Below are 22709 nucleotides of genomic sequence, written 5' to 3'. Positions count from 1 at the left end.
TTCAAAATGACATGAGTTTCATTTTTCTTTCTTTTTTTATTATGTTTTTCTTTTTGGGTTTTTTTTTTGTATTCCTAGCTGAAACCAACTTAGTTTTGTTTTCAAAATTAAATTTTACATATTTTTCTCATAATTATCATAATTATTCGATGTTCCGAGATGTTCCGGAATGTTCCGGGATGTTCCATGTTCCATGTTCCATGTTCCATGTTCCATGTTCCATGTTCCATGTTCCATGTTCCATGTTCCTGGTTTTATCAACGGCCAAAAGTGAAGTCAATTTGATAAGTTCAACTTGTAAGCCGATGTGCCCGTACACTGTAGCTCTGGAATTTACGAAGAAGCTGCTCTTCAGCAAAGCAGGAGACATTAAGTGGTGGAAGGAAGCTCTTTAGTGCGTATAATGGCATGCGGACAAACTTCGAGTTCAGGAAGTAGACCAACTATTAATGTCATGTTTCTCTGCGACGAGTGGAAGTCTTCTAAAGGTGGTCTCTCCACTTTCAACAGAGAATTTGCTGTTAATTAGGCCAAAACTACAAGCGGCAGCATGAACGTTCACTGCTACGTCTCTCAAAGCGATGAACTGAGCAGAGAAGATGCCAGACAACACGGAGTTAAATTAATCACTGCTCAAAATATTCCTGGATCGGCTGATCGACTCGAGTGGTTGAAAATTCCACCGTCGGAGCTACCGAATCCTGACATTGTTGTAGGCCACGGAAGAAAGTTTGGTACCCCTGCCTATTTTATCGTCCAAGCTGCAAAGTGCAAGTGGATGCATTTTGTCCATGTGTACTGTGAAGATCTTGGAAAGTTCAAAGCAACGCAGAGTGCTGCAGTGGATACAATCGAAGAAAATGAGAAGAAACATAAAAGTGAAATTGAGCTGTGCAAAGCAGCAGATATTGTTGTCGCAGTTGGATCACGGTTACAACAGAAGTACGCCAAATGTCTTCCACATGTTAAAGTGGAGATCATTACTCCTGGGATTTTTGAAAAGTTGTTAAATGAGTCATCACAGCTGGTCAAAGACAAATTCGTAAAGAAGAAGTTCAGTGTCTTTATGTTTGGACGGGCTAGCTTTGAAGATCTTACCCTCAAAGGTTATGATATTGTTGCAGATGCCATAGGCTCCCTTGAGAAAATGTTTGAGCTGACATTTGTTGGCTCATCTTCTGGTGAACACAGGAAAATAGAGCAATGGTTTCTTGAACATACAGGCATAAGCCGGAACCAACTAACAATCCGCAGTTATTGCGATGAGCAAGAGGAACTTACTGAGATGATGTTGTATGAGCCAGACATGGTTGCCATTCCTTCGCGCTCTGAAGGGTTTGGGTTGGTTGCCCTGGAAGCAATTTCTGCTGGTATTTCTGTTCTTGTTGCAGGTGAAACTGGAATAGCTGAAGCATTACTTGAAGTAGAAGATGGGAAGTCCGTCATTGTTGAATCAGATGACCCTAAAGAGTGGGCTAGGAGGATCCAACAACTGTCCAGGCAAAGTCCAGAAGAGAGAGAAAACAATGCTAAGCTGCTCAGAGACAACTACGATAAAACTTACTCTTGGAGCAATGAATGTGAGAGATTCAACAGAATGATACAGGGTTTAGTGGACAGCGTACCTGTAAATGGTATGTTTACTAAGCCTCCCTGTTCCACCACAGTTTATTCTACAATCCTGGACAAAATTAGTTGGGACACTTGAGCTAGATCACATATCCCCCATCCCCTCTAAATTATCAATGTTGTCAGAAAATTTGCATTTATTTCCAACAAAAAGGCCAAAAATCTCTTGATTATCAACATTGTAAGTGGGGGGAGGGGAGAACTTGCTTGGTGTCCCAAGTTTTTTGTCCGGGACTGTCTAAAAGAAGAATTTAGAGAATGTCACACCACTCCCAAAAAGAAAGGTTTTAGAAAAGGGGAGTTGTGCCGTCTTGCAGGTACAAGTGCTACTAAAACGAAACAGCATGCAATGACAAGTTTTACCTGGGTAGGCACTAAAGACTGTGAAGTCATCTTTTTAAATGACCGTCTACTTCTTCTTCTGACCTGAAATCGAATTCTAAAGTAGCGTGATGCCATGACAATTGCTGTCGTTACCTTCACTGAAAATTCCTCACATATCTCTTTCAGACAATCCCAGACAAAATTAGTTGGGATGCTTGAGCTGGACCACATATCCCCCATCCCCCCTAATCAATGTTGGGAATTGTCGCATTTTGTCAACAAAAAGGGATAAAATCACCTGATTATCAACATTGTAAGTGGGGAGGGGGGAAAGTATTGTTGATCATTTTCTTCAGTTCTTTTGACATCTCTACGTGATAAAGTACAGTAAATCATTGTTGTATTTAAGTGTCATACATTATGCATTAGATTTGCTACAAAAGCAACAGAATTTGCCTAAAAGTAAATGCTCTTACCAGGATTTCCTCAAAGCTTGCACTGTTTCATTCCACATTAAAAAACATTGTGACAGACAGTGTCATTGCACTTCATCAAAATAGAAGTTTGACTTGTGGGAAAAAGCACTGACTACATTGTACATGTACATGTAAATATTATAACCAATACATGATATATAGAGATTTAAAACTAAATGCAGAAATATTTGAAATTTGTCCCAAATATATTTGACAGCTTTGAAATTTAGGATTGATGTGGAAACCATGACACCTGCAGAACACAACACACAGGATAGAACTCCTGTTTCATCAAGAGAATCAGGAGGGTCTCAAAATGGTGGGCACCAGGACACCTCTACAGAACCTGTGCCATTAGGAGATACACAACCAGAAAGGGAAGTTCCCCAAGCACCCAGTCCCATTCCTACAGAACAACAAGTATTGTGTTTGATTGCTGACATGTACCTGAAGGCTGCACCACTGAGCAATAGGGACGATTGTGATAGCTTTTTGGCATACATGAAACAAATGAGAACCACTATAACAGGTGTTGACATGGGAAGTTTGCTGATAACAGTGAAGTGTGATTCACTCGAGATCCTAGAGATACTGTGGGAAGATTATTCATCTGGTCGTCTTGGTGAAGTGGTTCAAAGGTGTTTTGTTACAGAAGAGATCTTGACAGAATTGAGCCTTGCAGAGTTGAAGCTTCAAACAACAATCTCAGACGAGGACTATAAAGCATGCAAAATATACTTTAAGAAAGATCCAGCAGGAGGTAAAAGTTTAAAAAAAAATGTTTCAGTAGGATAGTAAAATTACTCAGGAGTGTGCAACGTCAGGAGACGACTCAGGCTCCTCTGACTAGCAAGATAAAAAAAAAACTCAGTCTAAGTACCTAGTTTCTTGGTTCAAATAAAGCAACAATAATAGGCATTATATCTCAAAATACCACATGATACATGGACATGTAACATAAATGTAACAAATGCAGAACTTTGTTAAATAAGTGTACATGTGTACGTTGATTACTTCATAGTGAACTAAACAGCCTGTCTTAATTTTCAAAGATCAATGTGAAAATGTGGCTGAGCCTGTTGAAGAACCAAGCCATTTTTCCGATGAAGAGATTTTAGCTCAAAAAGATGATGATGATGATGATGATGATGATGATCTGACAGAAACAGGTGAAACAGATAATAAAGATGACACAATATCAGAAGATGAAGGTACATGCATATATGTGTAAAAACCAGTTGAAAAAATGTTTTTTTTTTACAAGCTCCAATAATTAGCTGCTCATCTTTCTCCGGGTTTAGGGGTTACTCCCTATAGTGGCCTATTTGTGGAGGCTCTGCCAAAAGGGGTACTTTTTTGAGGCATCAGGTATATAAAAGGGTAGGGATTTCACAAGTTGAGGTATATGAGTAGGTAGGGAAATCTGTCATTTAGTAGTTCAAAAGAGCCTTTAATTAATATATTTTGAACAGACACACCTTATGGCTGTATCATTTAAATTATTAAGCACTACAATGTTCATGAAAATGACAAAAAGATTTCCCTTTTTGGTGATTTATTCATAATATGGGCTGGTTGTAAAAGCATGTGAAAGGGGTACCTTTTGTATACAATCAAAATGGTATACAAAAGGGAAAGGGTACCCCTCTCCTGTAGGCTTGTACTTGGGATTCCTTTACCATGTATTACTGAATTTAGGGCTTGCCACAAGTTGCTTGGCAACTTTTTGCTAACTTTCGTATTTTGAGCAACTTTTTTTGTTTTGAGCAACTTTGTGCATTCTGAGCAATTTCTAGTTTTCTAGATATCAGAGCAGCTTTTAGGACTTTAATTGGCCATGCTTCCATATATGTTTCAGTAGACAATTTGTGAATTTCCTGTGAAAAAGGAGCAGCTCCTCCCCCCTGGGGCAGATCATGGGCGAAAGATTTTTGTTTTTTTGGGACGAAAGATGTATGCAGCTGGGCTGTTAGGTCAGCGGTTTTTTAAAGAAAATCCAAAATGGTGGACGAAGATTCACACTCCACTGACTGGAGTGTTTCAGGTTATGAAGGTCATTCAGTTCTTTTGGGGGTAGCCGCAGAAGCAGGGGCAAGACTGAGTACTCCAGCGAAAATGAAAATGGTTAGAAGTCTTGACCGTGAACAGCAACGACAATTTTATTGGCTCATAATAGAATTTTTACAAGACTAATATTGTTATATTGATATTGATGTGTAGTATTACTCATACATGCTGTGAACAAATTTATTCAGCGACGCTGGTTTCAACGCAAAATTGCACAAAAAAGCTCAGAAATTTTACTGTTGTTGTACAGATTGCATATTTTTGCATCAGACCAAATAAAAGAAGAGAGAGACAAAAAAAAAAGGTTTTGCTTTTTGTAGCAACTTTTGAGCAACTTTCGTTACAAAAAGCAACTTTTGACTTTTTTTGGAGCAACTTGTGGCAAGCCCTAACTGAATTCAACTAGAGACCTACACTGTACAGTACCAGATAGAAGTTATCTAAAAGGAAATGCATTTATTTACAGAAATGGTCAACATGCAGTGTGAGTTATGGATGCACGCTGGAAGTTGCCAAGCACAAAAGAAGCTTAAGAGTCGCACAGGGCAATAGCTGAGTGCGACTCTATCTTCTTGAGTGCTTAGCAAACCTCCCAAGTGCATCCATAACTTGATAGTTGCACGTTGCATGTTTGCCATTTCTTTTACAACATTGAGACTTTTAACATCTTTCCTAGCAGATGGAAGGATTTTTTGAATGTCATCCTGCTTACATGAAGTCAAAAGCATGATCAACTGCGTGAAAATTTTCATAATTTCAAAAATGTGACAAAGCGACACATCAACATTTTTCTTGATGTATAGCAGTGACTTTTTCTCGATGTCAAACAAACAAAGAGCTTAAAACTGCTCAGTTAACCTAAATATCAAGCTGACAACAAACTAAAATTACAGTCAGTAAAAGTGTTTCTCAAAAGTTAGTTAAATTTGGGTTGATTTTCTGATAAACTGCTGCATATTTTCAATAGTGCACGGTTAAGGCTGAAATTGAACACATGAATGGTTTTTCAAAAATGATCTCTGTTACTTTTGTTATTTGGTAAAATTAAACAAGCTTAAATGAACAGAAAACTGAGGCTTAAAGACCTTAAAGGAAAATATCAGAAATGTAAACTTTTATACTTGTGCATGATGCAGTCGTTCCTTCAAGTGGCTGTTCCTTCATGAGTTCAATTCATGATCGAGCAAAACTGAAACCCAGGAAATGAAATAATACACAGGCTAGGGCCCTTTAAACTTAAAGAAATAACTTTTATTACCTTTTAATTAATAGCCTTAACTAAACTCAACTAAAGACCCTTGGCCTTGGGCTGCCTCATGTCACTTGTTTTAAAGTGCAAAGAAATCCATTGCAAAACCATACAAGTGTAATGCAAGCATAATGCTAGATAAAGTAAACAGAGCTTCAGAACTTTCCAGTATTTTGTATGAATAAAATTTGATCTGACTAAATCTGGCCCTGATTTGACCTTTATTGACAGTTAAGTTTTATTCTCAGAAAGTGTGCATAATATACATTATTTTTTATTCAACTCATTGTGATCTCTAGATTTGTCTGCATGACTGAAGTTGGTCACTTAAAATCAAGAGTAATTTGGATAAACTGTGAGCTTGGAAAAACAGTCTGCCATAAATGATTGAGTCTCCCAGGTCTACTTTCCAGTCCCTGTGAGAAGGGATAAAATACAGTCCATGCAGTGTCTTGAATCTGTAAGGCATGGTTGAAACTCATCCTTCCAAAAGCAATAGCCTATTTAATTAAAAATAAACTGCCATCAATTCGACGTTTTATGTCTGTCTTTAACAGCCATAATTGATTAACCTGTGAGTTACCATAACTGCCTCTCACAGGAATTTTACATTAGGTGTGTGTAGAATCATTACACAGGAATCTCACATTGTACAGTTGCAGAAAATATCCATATTCCCTTCACCCCCCCCCCCCCCACAGAAGGGATTGGAATTTCCTGGGGGGGGGGTTGGGGGATTCTGAAAAACCCAAAAATTTAAAGAAGCTTGAAGCTTAACTGGAGATGCGGTAGCCTCATGGTTAGTGCGCTTGTCCCTGGATCAAGCGGTTCCGGTTGAAGCCCTGGAAGGGGACACAGTTGTGCTCTTGGGCAAGACACTTGACTCTTACAGTGCCTCTCTCCACCCAGGAGTATAAATGGGTACTGGCAAATTGTTGGGGAAACCTAAGCAATTGAGGGGGAGTGACCTGCGATGGACTAGCATCCAGTCCAGGGGGAGTAGAAATACTCCTAGCCACTTCATGCTACAGAAACTGGGATAAGCTCGGGCAGCTATGAGCCTGTCAGCTCCAAGGCTTCACACACTCACACACCCCCCCCCCCCCCCCCCACACACACACACACATACACTTGAAGCTTAAGTGGAATTTCCAGAGGGGGTCGGGACTTCGGGTCGGACTTCTTAGGAAATCCCTTCCATAGGGGAGGTATGGATATTTTCTAGAGCTAAACATTACGCATGCAAAGAATCTTTACACAGGAATGTAGCAAAGTCCCTCCACGTGTCCACATGAATCTAGTCGTGTGGACACAAGGATAAAGAAATTCTAGAGAGGGAATTGAAAGTTACCATAAATTTTGGAAAATTTAAGGTGGCTCAGAACTCCCTCAGTATAATTTTTTTTAAAACTTTGCAAAAAGTTGCATCTTATCATGCTTATATCAATTCAACAATAACAAAATGGGGGTCACCAATCTCGTTTTTGAGTTATAAGGTCTTACAGATAAATCAAGAGTGTTTAACACAGGTTGTTCAGGGTTATTAGTACTATTAGCATAAGTATCGTGCTTATTATTTGGTTATTACACATTTTATTTTCACTCTAACCGTCTAAAATGAATTTCAGTATCATGTGACATATACTATCTGCATATTGCAGTACAGCCATTTCATAACGGAATACAGTCATGTTAACAGAGCAAGGACCACAACCAAGTGACCTTGACCCAAAATGCACTGCTGACTCACTAACGTTATACATATTATAACCATCTCCCGACTGACTAGGTGCCAATTCAGGACTGGTGAATATGGTGAACTCGCAATTAAGGACTTCATTGTGGAACTGTAATAATTCTTTGACACTACATGTGCAAGTTGTATAATCACAGTGTTCAGTGCCGATCAAAATTGATTACATTTCATTTTATAATGTATAAACAGACTGTAGAAAGAACTTATAGTTTGAATTTTCTCTTACTTTCCTAGTTACATGCACTACTTGAGCTTTCAAAAAGGAGTTTAAGTTATTTCAAAAATTATCAACTCTAAACTAACAAGCAAATGAAAGCAGGCACACATTCGCTCCGTGGACCTATAATTTACTCCTTTTTATGGAATTCTTTAACGTTCCAAATAACTTTCAATTCTCCGAATCCACCAATAATAAGAAGGTTTGGTTACTTTGAAACTACAAATTGGAATAATAAGGTTGGATACGAAAATTCTGTTTCATTAGCACTTTAGGTAATACTTTCTTGGCTTCAACAAGCAAAATTGTGCAGTTGACCTCAATTACTATCAGTTTTGTCTAGAAACAGCTTCGCTTGTTTCCTTGCCATCCATACTCGTGTAATTCCTGGCCTTTAAATGTAGGGTGTTTCCTGCAGGGAAAATTTAGGGAGCTTAAGCAAACCACGGCGACGACGGCAACGAGAACGTCACCAAACAAAAGATTTAATTAGTAGAGCAATAGCGGTACACGTGCGTTATAAATCTTTGTACATTTCTTTACCGTTCTCTGCAAAACAAGAACGCTAAATGACCAAGTTCCGTGTAGTCTGAGGAACGCGAACGATGACGGCTAGTTTTTCGCATTTACATTTGGTATTGAACGCTGTCATTGAATATTTAGCCTGAGCACGTTTTTAGAGCCATTAACGTACTGGACAGATCTAGACAATTGCGAATTTTGCTGATAAAATATGAATTCATTTTTGGCTAGGCATCGTCCTTGGTGTCGCCATCGTCGTTGCTTAAGCTCCCTTTTAATTAACTCGGTTCAACTTCAATGTCTGTTGCAATCAAACAGTGGTCAATGGTACTTCTGTGCATGAGAATATTTCAAAAACGAACAAGATTTAATGAGTGTGTGTAGTTTGGACGGAAAACATTTGGAAAACGGAGCCTTTCGAAAACGATGACGTCACGATAATGGCGGGAACAGCAAGCGCATAGCCAAGTGGGTTTCATTAGTCCCTTACTGATTATGCGCGTGCTCAAGGGTGCAGGAAGCGCTTCTACCGCCGGTAATTGTTGCGTTTTCAAAATCATCCGGCGTAATGTTAGTCTCCTCTTTGGGAGCGTTGCGTGACATCACAAAAAACGGCTACGACGGAGACTAGCGTAGTGTGGACGGAAAACATTTGATTGTTTTTAGAGTGAAAACGCCGTTTTCAAATTTCTCCATCACACTTAAGAAAAGTCTGCATATGCACCAAGAGGCCCATCAGCTCGGAGCTTATCCTGTTTCTGTAGCATGGAGCGACTAGGAGTATTTCTACTTCCCCCCTGGATGGGATGCTAGTCCATCGCAGGGTTACCCCCAGCATTAAGTTCGCCGGTACCCATCTATACACCTGGGTGGAGGGAGGCACCGTGAGAGTAAAGTGTCTTGCCCAAGAACACAACACAATGTCCCCGGCCCGGGCTCGAACCCGGACCGCTCGATCCGGAGACAAGCGCACTAACCATGAGCCATGGCGTTAGAAATCACCCTTAATTACGCTATGTTATAGACTAAAATTTGACATTGTACGGAGGGTAAATCGATTTAGCCGCCAAGTGGTGAGGGGGGAAGGGAATTTCGATCTCCGAACTGAAAAGTTAAAATGTTCTATGGCAGTGATACGTGAAGACATGATTGATCATCGCAGTTATATGCACAACTTGAGCAGCTGTGAAATTAGTGATATATGTTATGAGCAATACTTTTTTCCTTTAAAGATATTTTTATTAGGGCACTTACACAACTTATAATACAACAGCTACTTACAATACCACACAAAATGGACACTACTTATGAGCTACAGCTACTTATAAAACCATATCAAACACTACGAAAGTAGATTGTTTTGGCGCAAGATAGCTTAGCATAATTAATGACTTGGTTGATTGACATTTTAGAGTCCGAAGAAACATCGGAAAAAAATGGAGAAGTACAAGGCAAGATATCACCACGAACAGAAGGAGGTGAAACGAAAGGAGGTGCATGTGGAACAACTGCTGATGAAATACCAGGTACATTGATGAAATTGTGGGAGAACGTTTATTATAGACCAACTGTTTCTTAATCAGAGTGTAGTGATTACATTCTTCTGCAGCCTTAGTCAGATTCAAATACCAAGTAAAGTCGTAAAAGAAGTCAACAGTTTTCTCTAGCGCTAATGTTTTCAGTGCGGTGGAAACAAGTTTACTCACAGTAGTTATTTGCTTTTATTTTTGATAGAAAATTAGGCGAAATAGGGAACGAAAGATAGTTTTTAGGTTACAATTGCTTAGTTTGCTTTGGTTTTTCAATACGTATAGAAAACAGTTGTCGACAGTGTTCTACTGAGCATGTTCCTCATTCAAGATGAAAATACTAAAGAAGACAGGAGAGACCACAGAGGCCGGCTGAGAGGGAAGCAGTGCGAATTAGGAAGAAAGAACCGATATCAGAAAACAAGGCCTAACTGCAGCTCTTTTCAAATTCAGCTCAAGCATTTCGCATTTTCATCCGTGAGCTTTGAACTCTTTGTTCCGTAATTTCCACTGGAAAAGTGCAGGCTTTCATGAGCCACAATGCGGTCGGATTCCACTGGACAGGAAACTTTTGATCCCTGTTTTTAAATTAAACTAAAAAGCGAACTTTGAAGGGATCGTTCTTCTCCCGAAGACCACTGGAAACCAAACGTTTAGCTGAAGTCCAGTTTATGATTGACAGCTGTTTTCTCGTGAACTAAGCAAATTATTTGAACAGTTTCAACAAGGATTGTGATTAGCTTATTTTAGCGTGCTTTATGAGAGTTCAGCTGCACGCTTACGCCACTTTTACTCGTTTGGAAAATAAGGTTTGGGTTGAAATATTAGCCAAAAGCGTGGGGAAATGAATGGATCCTTTATCATAAAACAAATAAAGAAGCCTCGACTGTGCTCTGTTCGGTTGTAAAGCACTTTGGAAGCGGTAGAGCACGAAAGAAGTAGGGAGAAACACTCAACTACGTCTCGTGTTACCCTCTACTCTTCTTTCGTGCTCTACCGCTTCCTCCATGTTTTACAACCGAACAGAGCACAGTCGAGGCTTCTTTATTTGTTAAATATAAAATTAAAATCAGGCTCAATGTTTTATCTTACTATCTTTTATCCAAAATCGCCCAATCAATCTTTTTCTCAAGAAAAACACCCTTCTTTAAAAAAGAGGCTTAGTGCCTGATTATCTTACCGAATTGTAGGTACGTCATTTATTGTAAATTTGTTTTGTGCTGTGGATCGTAACAAAACAAACTTGCTGGATGAACCTAACCATTACTGTTGAGAGTTTACTGGAATGTTCCTACCTACAGAGTCTCACTCACAAAAAAGTAACTACTGCACGCCTTGCTTGCCCAAGTTTAAATTTTGTAGTTCCAACAATTTTGTTAAAGTGGAAATGCAATCAATGTTTACAGAGCCTGACGCTAAAAAGGAACCTAACGAAGGAGACACACAAAAGACAACAGCAGCGGAGAGTCAATTTCCAGCGTCACAAGGCGCAGAAGGCAAAAGTCAAGGTAACTGACTAATTCAGTATTTTGGAACACGTCTCTCATGTCTCTATATGCAATAAGTGCATTGGATATTAGATATTTGCAAAATGTCTGGATAATAGCAATGATGAAATACATTAGAAAACACGACACTCTTAAGTTTTACCACCAGGTTTCAATTCACACTGAACATGGCGGAAGCATCTGCCGAAACATGTTTGTAAAACATATTAGAGAGTACACTCCAAGGAACCAAATTGTTTTTTTTCCTTTTTGTTTTTCTGTCACCACACCTTGTCAAGTCGATGCATTACTTCAGCCATTGAAAACTACAGCTTTTAAACAATATAAAAAGTACACGCGCTCTAACCTCCAAAACACCCATCAATTAAATTACTACTAATAGTACATGACTGAATTACTATTAGTATTTAAATGGCGCATTGTAACGTATTCTATTTTTAACAATTTGTCGTCATTCAAGATGAAAACTTTGACCAAGAAAAGAAACAACCTCATGGAGGAGGCGGGAGAGGAGCATCCGGCCGGAAAAGCGACAAAGGTCAAGGGCTGTCGTCGCCTGGAAAAGGCAAACCGTCATGTGAGTACAAAAAATGGCCTCATTTAATTATCATTAGTTTGAATTCAGTTGGAGGAATCAATACATTCTTGGAGATTTACTTAATCCTTTAGCCAAACGACTGTTTGTACCAATACAAGAACGGAAATGGTATTTTTACTTACAAATACATATTGTCTTATAATACAGGTAGAAACCAAGAACAACGTCCAGGAAGGCCTTTTGCAATGAATGCTGATTATCATTCACCACCACAAGACAAATCGCAGCCCCCTCCTGTTCGTACATTTTCCCCTGCAAAATGTGTCCTAGACCTGAAAACGTTAAAAGAGATGAATCCCATCAATGTAGTCTACAGGTTAAATGAAAGTATGGCTCGCTTTAAGTTCTTTCTACGATCACAGCAGGAACAACACGACAGCGATGAGTTCATCTTGGACCTCACGTGTACATTGGCAACTGCCTGTAGTGCGCCACCGGATAAGAACACAAACAAGATTCTAGCCGCGCTTAAAGGCTCGGTATTCTTGAGTTCAAAGATTCCTCGTCTGCTTGATCGTCTTCAAGTGTCAACGATTTTGAATGAGCAAGAATCTCAAAGAAGATTCATTCAAAGCTTGATCAAAGTATTCACGAGGTATTTGAGGCACTTACCAAGCTCATATGCCGACCTGCCTTACTCTCAGTTGAAACAATTTTTGGACCAGTCAAGTATTGATGAAAAAGATGATCTACAGAGAGAGTTAGAAGCTTTAAAGCAAACCAGAGATGACCTCATTATAGCTGAAAGGCAGAAGCATGGCAAACGTTACATCGACAAGGCTGGGCAAAAACCTCCAAACGATTTTAGAGACATACCGATTTGTCCCACAAACAAAGAAATCACATCTTATGCACGGCCCTTTCTACGAAAGAATATTTTAAAGGGAAGATATGAAGATGCCGAGCACTACCTTGATGTACAGTTTCGGTTGCTTAGAGAGGATTTTCTTGAGCCACTTAGGGAAGGCATCCATGAAATTGTCCACAACGTACCAAGAAAACAGCGCAATCTGTTAATGAAATATTACCCAGGGGCACGTATTGTCGACAAGAAATTTACGCCGTCCGGAATGATTTATCAAGTACAATTTGATGTTTCTGGGTTGGATACCAAAAGATGGGCAAATTCCAAACGACTTCTGTTTGGGTCATTACTTTGTCTTTCAAACAACAAATTTGAGACAATGCTTTTCGCAACAGTTTCCAAACGAGATCCAGAGGAATTGGCAGAAGGCAGAATTGAGATTCGATTCATCGAGGACCAAGATGTATTGGGGGTGGAAAACCGTACATGTGAGTATCAAATGGTTGAGTCACCTGCCTACTATGAAGCCTATTGTCACGTTCTCAAAGGCCTGAAGGAATTGGATGAAACTACCATGCCATTCAAGAAATATCTGATTGAATGCAGTGAAGATGTTGATCCACCCGAGTATCTGAGACGCGAGGATTCTCAAGAACCAGTGTGCTATGATCTTAGGTTGGCATTGGATGTTCCGGATGCAATAAACGCCAGTAGGGTACCTGTCCTGCAGCTCGAAGCCTGGCCTTCTGTTGAGATCCTTCCACTTAACAGCTCCCAGCTTGAAGCAGTAAAAACAGCAGTTACAAAAGAGTTTTCTGTCATTCAGGGACCGCCAGGAACAGGGAAGACGTATGTTGGAGCCAGAATCGTTCGATGCTTACTTGAGAATCGAGCAGTCTGGGACCCTGATAAAGTCTCGCCAATGCTTATGGTCTGTTACACAAACCACGCTCTGGATCAGTTCTTGGAAAAAGTATTAGAATTTCTTCCCAAAGAGCAGATCATACGTGTTGGAGGAAGATGCAAAAGTCCGCTACTAGAAAAGTGTAATCTGAAACTATTTACTGACGAGTACATAATGCATGAAAGACGAAGGGAAATCAACGATCTGATACACAGAAAAGTCTGGGAAATTAGAGAGTGGAAGGAATTACTTTCGAAAACAGACAACGAGCTTTTGGAATTCGGCGATTTGGAAAATCTGCTGGATTCTGAACATGCACAGCAGCTCTACGATGCCATATTTCCTCCTAATGCAGAAAACGAGTGTCGGACGCCAGACAACGCTTTCAAACTCTGGCTTTGTGGCAACAAGCAAATGGACTCCTTCAACCGACCTACGGTGGAGCAGGCGAGGACAAGGCAAGGCGGATCTGTCCTTCAAGACAATGATGTAGGTGAAGACCATAAAATATACTACTACGCTACTCTGTTAGCAGCACCACATGACAATGATGAAGGCAGAGGCAGCAATCCACTATCACCTACGTCTCAGGAAGAACGCAAAGAAGACTCTCTTTACTGCGACGGACCGAAAGGCTTCTCAGCTCAACAAAGCAGCAAGCTGGCAGCATCAGGTGGGTCTCAAGTTTCTCACACGTTGAAGGAAGTAGAAGAAATCCAAGACATCAAGTGGATTAAAGACCCTCAAGGCTGGAAAAACAACACTAATGAAGGTGTTTATAAAATAGCAGAAGTTTTCGAGGAGACCATCGAAGTAGAAAAGGAAGCTGATTTGATACAAGATCAAAGATTCATACATGGAGATGAAGATTTCCTGTCAGTTATGTCGAAACAATCACATGACTTGAGTTATCAGAAACAAGACCAGGAAGACAAGGAAGACCTAGAAGAGGGATGGGAAACTGTATCCTACAAGAAGAAGGGAAAAACATTTCCATGGCAGCAAACAACAGATAAGAATTCCAAAGACGGAATGGGAAGCGCTCACGTTCCAAGAGAGAAAAGTACAGCCCAAAGAAACTCCTCAAAGAGAAACGAAAACAAGAAAATAAAAATAACAGCAGATATCAAATCTTTGAAGCCGGATCTGGGAAAAACAGTTGCGATGCCTACTGATGAGGCAATGAGCGTTGACAACATTTGGCTTTTATCTCCTTCGGATCGACGTCGGTTGTATCTTTTTTGGATAGAGAGCTACCGTGAACGTTTCAGGGCAGAGGTTCAAAGAGGAGAACAGGAGTATGACCAACTTTGTCAAGAACAAGTGGCAGTTCGATTTGAAGAAGAAGAGAACGTTATACGTCGTGCAACTGTTGTTGGCATGACGACCAGCGGTGCAGCGCGCTACCACTCAACCCTTCAGAGTATTGCTCCCAGAGTTGTTGTAATCGAAGAAGCAGCTGAGGTTATGGAAGCTCATATCATCACTTCTCTTTCACACGACACAAAGCATACCATTCTTATCGGGGACCACAAGCAACTTCGCCCAAAGGCAACAGCGTATGAGTTAGCCCAAAAATACAACCTGTCGATTTCGCTGTTCGAAAGAATGGTGATGAACAGTATGGATTGCAAACGTCTGTCTATACAGCACCGTATGCGTCCTGAAATTGCTGCACTTACTAAACGAATCTACGATCACGAAATTGTTGACCACAAAACGGTGTGCGAATTCAAGGACATATCTGGCCTAACCCACAATCTGTTCTTTCTTGATCATTTTGAGCTCGAGGTCCACATACACGGTATGCAAAGTTACTCTAACCCTCACGAAGCCGACTTCTTAGTAGCCCTTTGCAAATACCTTTTACTTCAAGGGTACAGACGAAACCAAATAACAGTTCTCACCATGTATACCGGTCAGCTGTTACTTCTTCAAGAGAAGATGCCAAGAAAAACATTTGGGGGAGTCAGAGTCTGTGCAGTGGACAACTTTCAAGGTGAAGAAAATGACATCATTCTTCTGTCATTAGTTAGAAGCAATTTAGACCAGCGAATTGGTTTCTTAAACGAGTCAAACAGAATTTGTGTTGCATTGTCCCGAGCTCGCCATGGATTTTACTGCATTGGAAACTTCAAGCTACTGAAAAGCCAGAACAAACTGTGGCAGGAGATATGTAACGATTTAGAGACAAAGAACGCCATGGGAGAGACTCTGCAACTCGTATGCAACAGACACAACAATGTCACCAAAGTGAGAGCCTCGCATGAGTTTGATATCAAATTTGGAGGATGCAAGATGCCCTGTGGAGAACGTCTTGTTTGTGGCCATGCGTGTGAAACACCATGTCACGCTTCAGCCGACTTTCACGAAAAGGGCCACTGCTCTAAATTGTGCTTGATGAAATGCAGTTCCAACGACCACCAATGCCAGCATAGGTGCCATTATCCAAGAAACTGTCCTGAGTGTCCTCAAGATATGCTAAAGACGGTTCCTCAGTGCGGCCACGAACAACCCGTCCCGTGCAGTGTTAATCCAGAAATGTTCTCTTGTCAAGTCAAATGCGAAAAGCTCCTCCCGTGTGGACACAACTGCTAGGAAGCATGTGGGGAATTGTGTACAAAAGAATGTAAAGTTCTCTGTAAGAAAACTCTCCCTTGTGGACATGAAAAAAGTTTGCCTTGCTTCAAAGATCCCGAGGATTATAAAGGGTGTAACAGCAAGTGTACCAAAGTTCTCGAGTGTGGCCATCCTTGTTCAGGAAAATGCAAACAACGCTGTGAATGCAACACCAAAATTGACCGTGTGGTCATCGAAAACGAGTTTTGTGTCCAGAGAAAGACAGGCCACCACAGTGCGCCGAAAGATGCAGGCGAGTACTGAACTGTGGACATGATTGCCACGGTATTTGTCACGAAGACTGTGCAATGCAAAAATGTGAAAGTGTTGTCTTCAAATTTCTTCCATGCGGCCATCAGCAAAGTGCTCCTTGCCACCTTGACCCCAAAAAGGCTTTTTGTTACGCTCCATGCCAACGACAACTGGATTGCGGACACAGGTGTTCTTCTGTGTGTGGCCGTGTTTGCCACGAGGTTCGATGTGAGGAAATGTGTCAAAAGAAGTGTAAGCGAGGTCATGGCTGCCAACAACGGTGCCACTTTGGTTCGTCATGTAATGATTGCATGGTAGTGGTTAACATGACAATCCCCACATGTGGACACAGCATTGAGATCCCCTGCCACGTTGATCCATCTTCACTGAGGTGTAAAAAGCCATGCGAAAGAGTAAGGATCTGCGGACATCATTGTCAAAACATTTGCAGTAAAAAATGTGAAGCTCAAGCGTGCAAGGAAGTCGTAAAAACAACGTTACCATGTGGTCACGAGGCAACTTTACCCTGTCACAAGGATCCCGAAAAGTACAAATGTGAGGAAATAGTACAGGTTTGTCTATCATGTGGACACAAGACGTCCTTGGCCTGTCATGTTGCAAAAGCGAAGGTAAAAGACATATTATGCAACGTGAAAGTTGAGAAAGAACTACCCTGCAAGCACAAACTCACTCTTCCCTGTCACAAAAATCCTGAAGAGTGCAAGTGTAAGAAGAAAGTGGAAGTCCAACTGTCGTGTGGTCATATGACGTCTCTCATTTGCTCTACTGTGACAGCAGACTTACAAAATGTTTCTTGCAAGGTTAAGGTGAAAAGAAGACTACCATGTAACCACGAGATAACTATTCCTTGCTACAAAAACCAGATGGAGCTTGTTTGTGAAGAGAAGGCTGAAATCACCCTTTCCTGTGGACACAAGAAGCTCACAACCTGCTCTAAAGCGAGGCATGCGCTGCATGATGAAATCTGTGATACAAAGGTGACGAGAAGATTACATTGTGGGCATGAAAGGAAGATGTTGTGTTCAGACAACCCCATGGAGCACATTTGTGAAGAGGAGGTCGAAATCACCCTTTCCTGTGGACACAAGAAGCTCACAACCTGCTCTAAAGCGAGACGTGGGCTGCATGATGAAATCTGTGATACAAAGGAGACAAGAAGATTACATTGTGGACATGAAAGGGAGATGTTGTGTTCAGACAAACCAGGTGAGGTTTTTTGTGATGCTCCTTGCGAACGCCTCCTTCCATGTGAACACCTTTGCACAAAAAAATGTGGCGACGACTGCTCTAGCTTCAAATGTGCCGTCAGAGTCCAGAAGCTCTTGGCATGTGGCTCCCATAAAATTAGTTGTCGTTGCTCTGATGATGTGTCCCAGATGATTTGTCCAAATGGGTGCAAGCGAAAATTGTCTTGCGGGCATAAATGCCCTGGTAAATGCTCTGAGGATTGTAGTCAGTTCAAATGCCAGAAAGTGGTCGTGAAACATCTCAATTGTGCAGGAAGGCATTCTCTCAAAATGCCTTGTAGCGATGATCCCAACACCGTAAAATGCAAGGAACGCTGCAGCAATAAGCTAGATTGTGGTCATCCTTGCCCGGGCCTCTGCAGCCAGAAGTGCGGAAGTTTGAAGTGCATGCGAAGAGTGGACAAAACATTTCCTTGCGGACACAAGGAACCACTACAGTGCTTTCAAAGCAAAACAGCGACCTGCAAGGAACGTTGTCGCCGACAAAAGAGCTCATGCAAACATATTTGTAAAGGGGTCTGCGGCAAAGATTGTTCTAAATACCCCTGTGATGTAGAGGTGACAAAAACCCTGCCGTGTGGTCATAAGATTAAAATGCCTTGTAGTCGCTCTGTGGAAGATGTGCAATGTGCTGCTGCGTGTGAAAAAACCTTGCCATGTGGTCATCAGTGCTATGGAACTTGTGACGATTGCCAACAAAGTGGTTCACATGAATTGTGCGAACATCCATGTGGTCGCTTGCTTGTTTGTTCGCATCGCTGTAAAGCAAGATGTAGTGAACCTTGCCCTCCCTGCGACAGAAAAAGCGACCGACGCTGCCCTCACGGGCAATGTAAAAAACGATGTGCCCAGCCGTGTGGCCCGTGCAGAAGACCGTGCACCTGGAGTTGTCCTCACTACCAGTGCAAAAATCTCTGTGGAGAGGAATGCGATCGCCCTCGCTGTAATGCTCCCTGTCCCAAAAAACTGCCTTGTCGCCACCCCTGTATTGGCTTGTGTGGAGAAAACTGTCCCGCTGTGTGTGCCATTTGCCATCCTAAGAAGCTGTCTTCAATGCTAGCGGATGGACGTGGAAACAAAACGGAACCCACGCGATATTTGCAACTTTTCGACTGTGGTCACATCATAAAGGTTGAAGAGATGGATAGCTGGATGCTCCGAGAACTGGGTAACGATGATCAACTAAGGCGATGCCCAAGGTGTTCTACATCAATTACATTCAGCTATCGTTATGGAAATATCATCAAGAGGGCACTGAAAAAAATTGAAAATGTAAAGAAAGCCGTATACGAGATCGTATACCAAGAAATCACTTCTGCCAGTCTTCTTCTACCAAAACGTTACCTGCGTAATGATGTAACCAAGCTTAAGTTTCCGCCAATGGTTCTACATGTTGTACGGTCGTATTCAGACACAAGGAACCGGCTCGATTGGCCGAAGACGCTTGGGCGCTTTGCCATTTTTATATTCACACTAAAAAATCACCTGTTGATTCTACAGCAAGCGCAAAGAACAGATGAAATCCTAAAAAAGGCGCTTATTGGTCTTCGAGGAAGTTCACAACAACAAGTGGAGCTGAAAGAACTTTGGAACGACACCAAAGATGCAATCGAAAAGATTAAAGTGTACCTGGAGGAACCTCAACTAGATTTGAAAACTCTAAGTCAAGTTTTTGAACAGACAAGAAAGTTCTCTCTTTTCTCTCAAGTTTTAGAGGCCCAAAGCAAGGCTATGATGCGTCAGATCCCTTTGTCAAGCAATGGTACAACTCGACTGAGGCTGGCATGCCATCGCTTCAGAGTCTTTCTTAAAGGTCAACTTGTTGAGAACAGAGATGAGCCTCCCACTCCTACCCCTTGAGGAAGCAAAAGACTTCGCAAATTTCCCAGGGTACGAAAGAGAGGTCTGGAAATCATGCGACCAAGGCCATGTTTATTTCACGGGATGGATTGTGCGAGGTGGCGAAGACATTCCGGTGGGAAGCGAAGGATGCAGCAGGTGCACGGCAGAGCAATGAAAATGGAAGAAGGACAGTTAACTGAATGGAAAAGTGTCATTATTTTTCATGGCAACTAATTCTTATGTAGTGCTTCTGATTAGGTGGAAAGGTGAAAAGTTCCACGTGGTAGTGCGCGGTGAATCAAATTTGTGATTAAAGGATAAAGTTACAAGAACATGAATCCACTGAAGGTTATTGAAGAAGGCTGAATGCAGCAGACTCGTGGCACGAACAACAGTTCATCTGGGGTTGAGTTTTGAACGGCATGACAGGACGTCACAGATTTGATGAAGTGCTATAAACAACTAATTTTTAGACGAAGAAACAAGAAGGCGTGAAGAAGGTCTTTTTAACTCGTGAAAATCTCTAAAGCATATAGTCACGAAGCCATTTAACCCTAAGAAGAGAAAATAGGTTGGAAGGTGGAATGGAAACGCCAACTAAGCCTGAGTGAGGTGGAGTGTCATGCAGCAGGCTGTAGATGAATATGTGATCTTCCAGAGGTTGCACCGGGTTCTCAGGAAGCCTTATAATGGAGATGTCAAAATCTCATACAATAGATGAATAACTCATAGCCAGGACAGTCTTAAATAAAAGGAGCTGCCTTTGGTTGGTCTTCTGTTTCAATGACAGTGTTCGGAATCAGTTCTATTCACCGTCTGGCATCTACAGCTTTGGCTGGAACTTTTCGACAGAGGGAACAGTTGAAGAGATAGATATCCTGTTGGAGAATGTGCAAACTGCTGTTCGCAGGCGTACAGACAACAACTGTGTTTCTGAAGATGTCTTCATTGCCCTTATAACCATTGCAATAACATTTGTAGAATGGAATACGACCGCCCTTGCTGTAAGCCCATCAGCGCCAGTTTGTGCAGAGGAGCAGTCTACAATAGCTCTCAAGACGTTCAAACTCCGTATGTTTGTATCCAGTTCGACAGGCGCAAATTTTGAATTTTGAATATTCACAGTCTCGAGTCCTTAAACACATGGTAAAGAACTGACAAACCGAAATGAACAGTGAAATAAGTGAAGTTAATTGAAACTAGAGCATAACCGAGAAGGAAGGCAGTTGAACAATCAACACCCGATTCAGTAGTTCACATTTGGTTGATATAAGAGACTATCAACTATAGCAGCATCAAGCATAGAAACTTCAAAGAACATTTATCATAAATGAATCTAAAACAAACTTAGTAGTCAGCAAGTAGCTTTGATTTTTAAGCCTGTAGTCGCATTTTTTTTGAAACGCGCGCTTAATATTCAGTGCAAAAATGGGTTAAACTATACCACAAAAAAGATTAAGCATTAGCAAATGACTCGGCGCCAAGTTTTTGTTAGTTTAGCTGGAAATCACGTTCTTGTAAAATCACTGTCATTTTCAGTATGTAATAGACCAATTTCGATATATTAAAATTCAGCCTAAAACAATAGACCTCAGCACGAGGCTTCAGGGATTAACAGCAGAGTTTGTGGGCTGAATTTTAATATATCGAAATTGGTCTGTTGAAACACTTCTTCTCAGAGTGTGTGAACAAACCAGTCCAATACTATTCTACGGGTATTTACTTAAGAAAAAGTGAGTAAAAATGAAGCTTTCAGTCCAACTGATTTTTTGGTATTTGTTAGTAGTTGTAATAGAAAGTTTTATAAAGGAGTTTCTCAATTCTTGTTAATGTTAAATTGAGTTTTAGTCTAATAAAAACTACACCAGGTGATTGACAAGCCTCATAGCATTCTCGTTGAAGTGGGCCTCTTTATAGCGACATGCTTTGAAACGACGAAACACGAACTCACTAGAACACTAACGATAGGGAAACAAAATAGACATTTTTCTTCTGGTAAAAGCGGCTAAACAATGGTTTCACTATGACAGATATTAGGCAACGTTTTTAGCACACGTGCCTATGATATTAATACAATGCCAGTAATGTTTGAGTGACAAGTGGAGTCTGGAAGGTGACTGCGGCGTCTTGGCGAACAGAAAAAACAGTAAGTGCCAAGCCATGTTGAGTTGACGGGGGTAAAGGACATCTTTTTGCATAACGAGACTCGAGGCAGTAATAACGAGACAGTAATTATTGCAGGTACCAAGGCAACTCATTCGGCGAGAAATAATAATACAGCGCAGAGATGGCGCAATACAGAGCAGGGGATGATACAATACGGAGCATGGATGGCGCAGTGGTGAGAACGCTCGCCTCCGAGGCCGGTTCGATCCCGGCCTGATGCCATATGTGGGTTGCGGTTTTTGTTGGTTCTCGCATTGCTTCGAGGGTTTTTCTCTGGGTCTCCGGTTTTCCTCCCTCCACAAAAAAACTAACATATCCAAATTCCAATTCGACCAGGAAAGAGGACCTGCATGAAAACCAGCTAAGGCTGATGTGGCTTCCTCTCTAAATATTGTAAGTTATTTGTTAATTTTATATATTTATACAACTTAACCACCGAGCAAAACCTTCAGTATTGGACATTTACCTCTTCTTGAATGTGTTGTGGAGGGACGGTTTTTTGGTTTTAAGAAGCTGGTCTTCAAAAGGAAAAATCAAAATGACGTCTTCATACAGGTAACGAAAAACACCTGAAAGAGGAATGAAGATTGATAGTTAGAAGATAATACTCACTGACAAATGATGAAAATATGTGAAAACATTACGTGAAATATTTGGTGGGGTTTATAAAACGAAAAGACTTTAATCCACACCGTTAAAAGCAGAGAGAAAATGACTGCAATATTATGTTTATATGTAATTAAAGGAATTGGTCAAAAAACAACTTAAATACGTTTTCCGATTGAGGGAGAACGTGTCATGAGTCGTGGGTCAAAACACACTAACTCCCTAGGGAAACAACAACTTGAACTTTCGACTCGCACGTGATCAGGTCGTGCTCCTTGAAACCGCGGCAAATTTCTTAGCCAGCCGGGGTCAAGCAAACGATTTCTTCGCATTTTTTTCTATTTTGAGTTGGGAGGTATAACAAAACACTTA

At 41.1% G+C, this 22709-nt stretch overlaps 1 pseudogene across 1 annotated transcript; it reads left to right on the top strand.

Moving 5' to 3' along the window:
* Positions 1 to 203: 203 nt before the first annotated feature.
* Positions 204 to 21444, top strand: LOC110068218 (uncharacterized; annotated as a pseudogene). Its single transcript, XR_016209921.1, has 8 exons — positions 204 to 1634; positions 2647 to 3189; positions 3482 to 3640; positions 9653 to 9766; positions 10055 to 10269; positions 11132 to 11277; positions 11738 to 11854; positions 12023 to 21444. The product of XR_016209921.1 is annotated as an uncharacterized LOC110068218 (transcript).
* Positions 21445 to 22709: the final 1265 nt, after the last annotated feature.

This window comes from Orbicella faveolata, unplaced genomic scaffold (genome assembly GCF_042242905.1).
Source record: "Orbicella faveolata isolate gen_17 unplaced genomic scaffold, um_ofav_v1 contig_3, whole genome shotgun sequence".
In the NCBI taxonomy this organism is placed as follows: Eukaryota; Metazoa; Cnidaria; class Anthozoa; order Scleractinia; family Merulinidae; genus Orbicella; species Orbicella faveolata.
The sequence above is the reverse complement of the archived record's forward strand: the minus strand, read 5'-3'. Positions and strand labels throughout refer to the sequence as shown.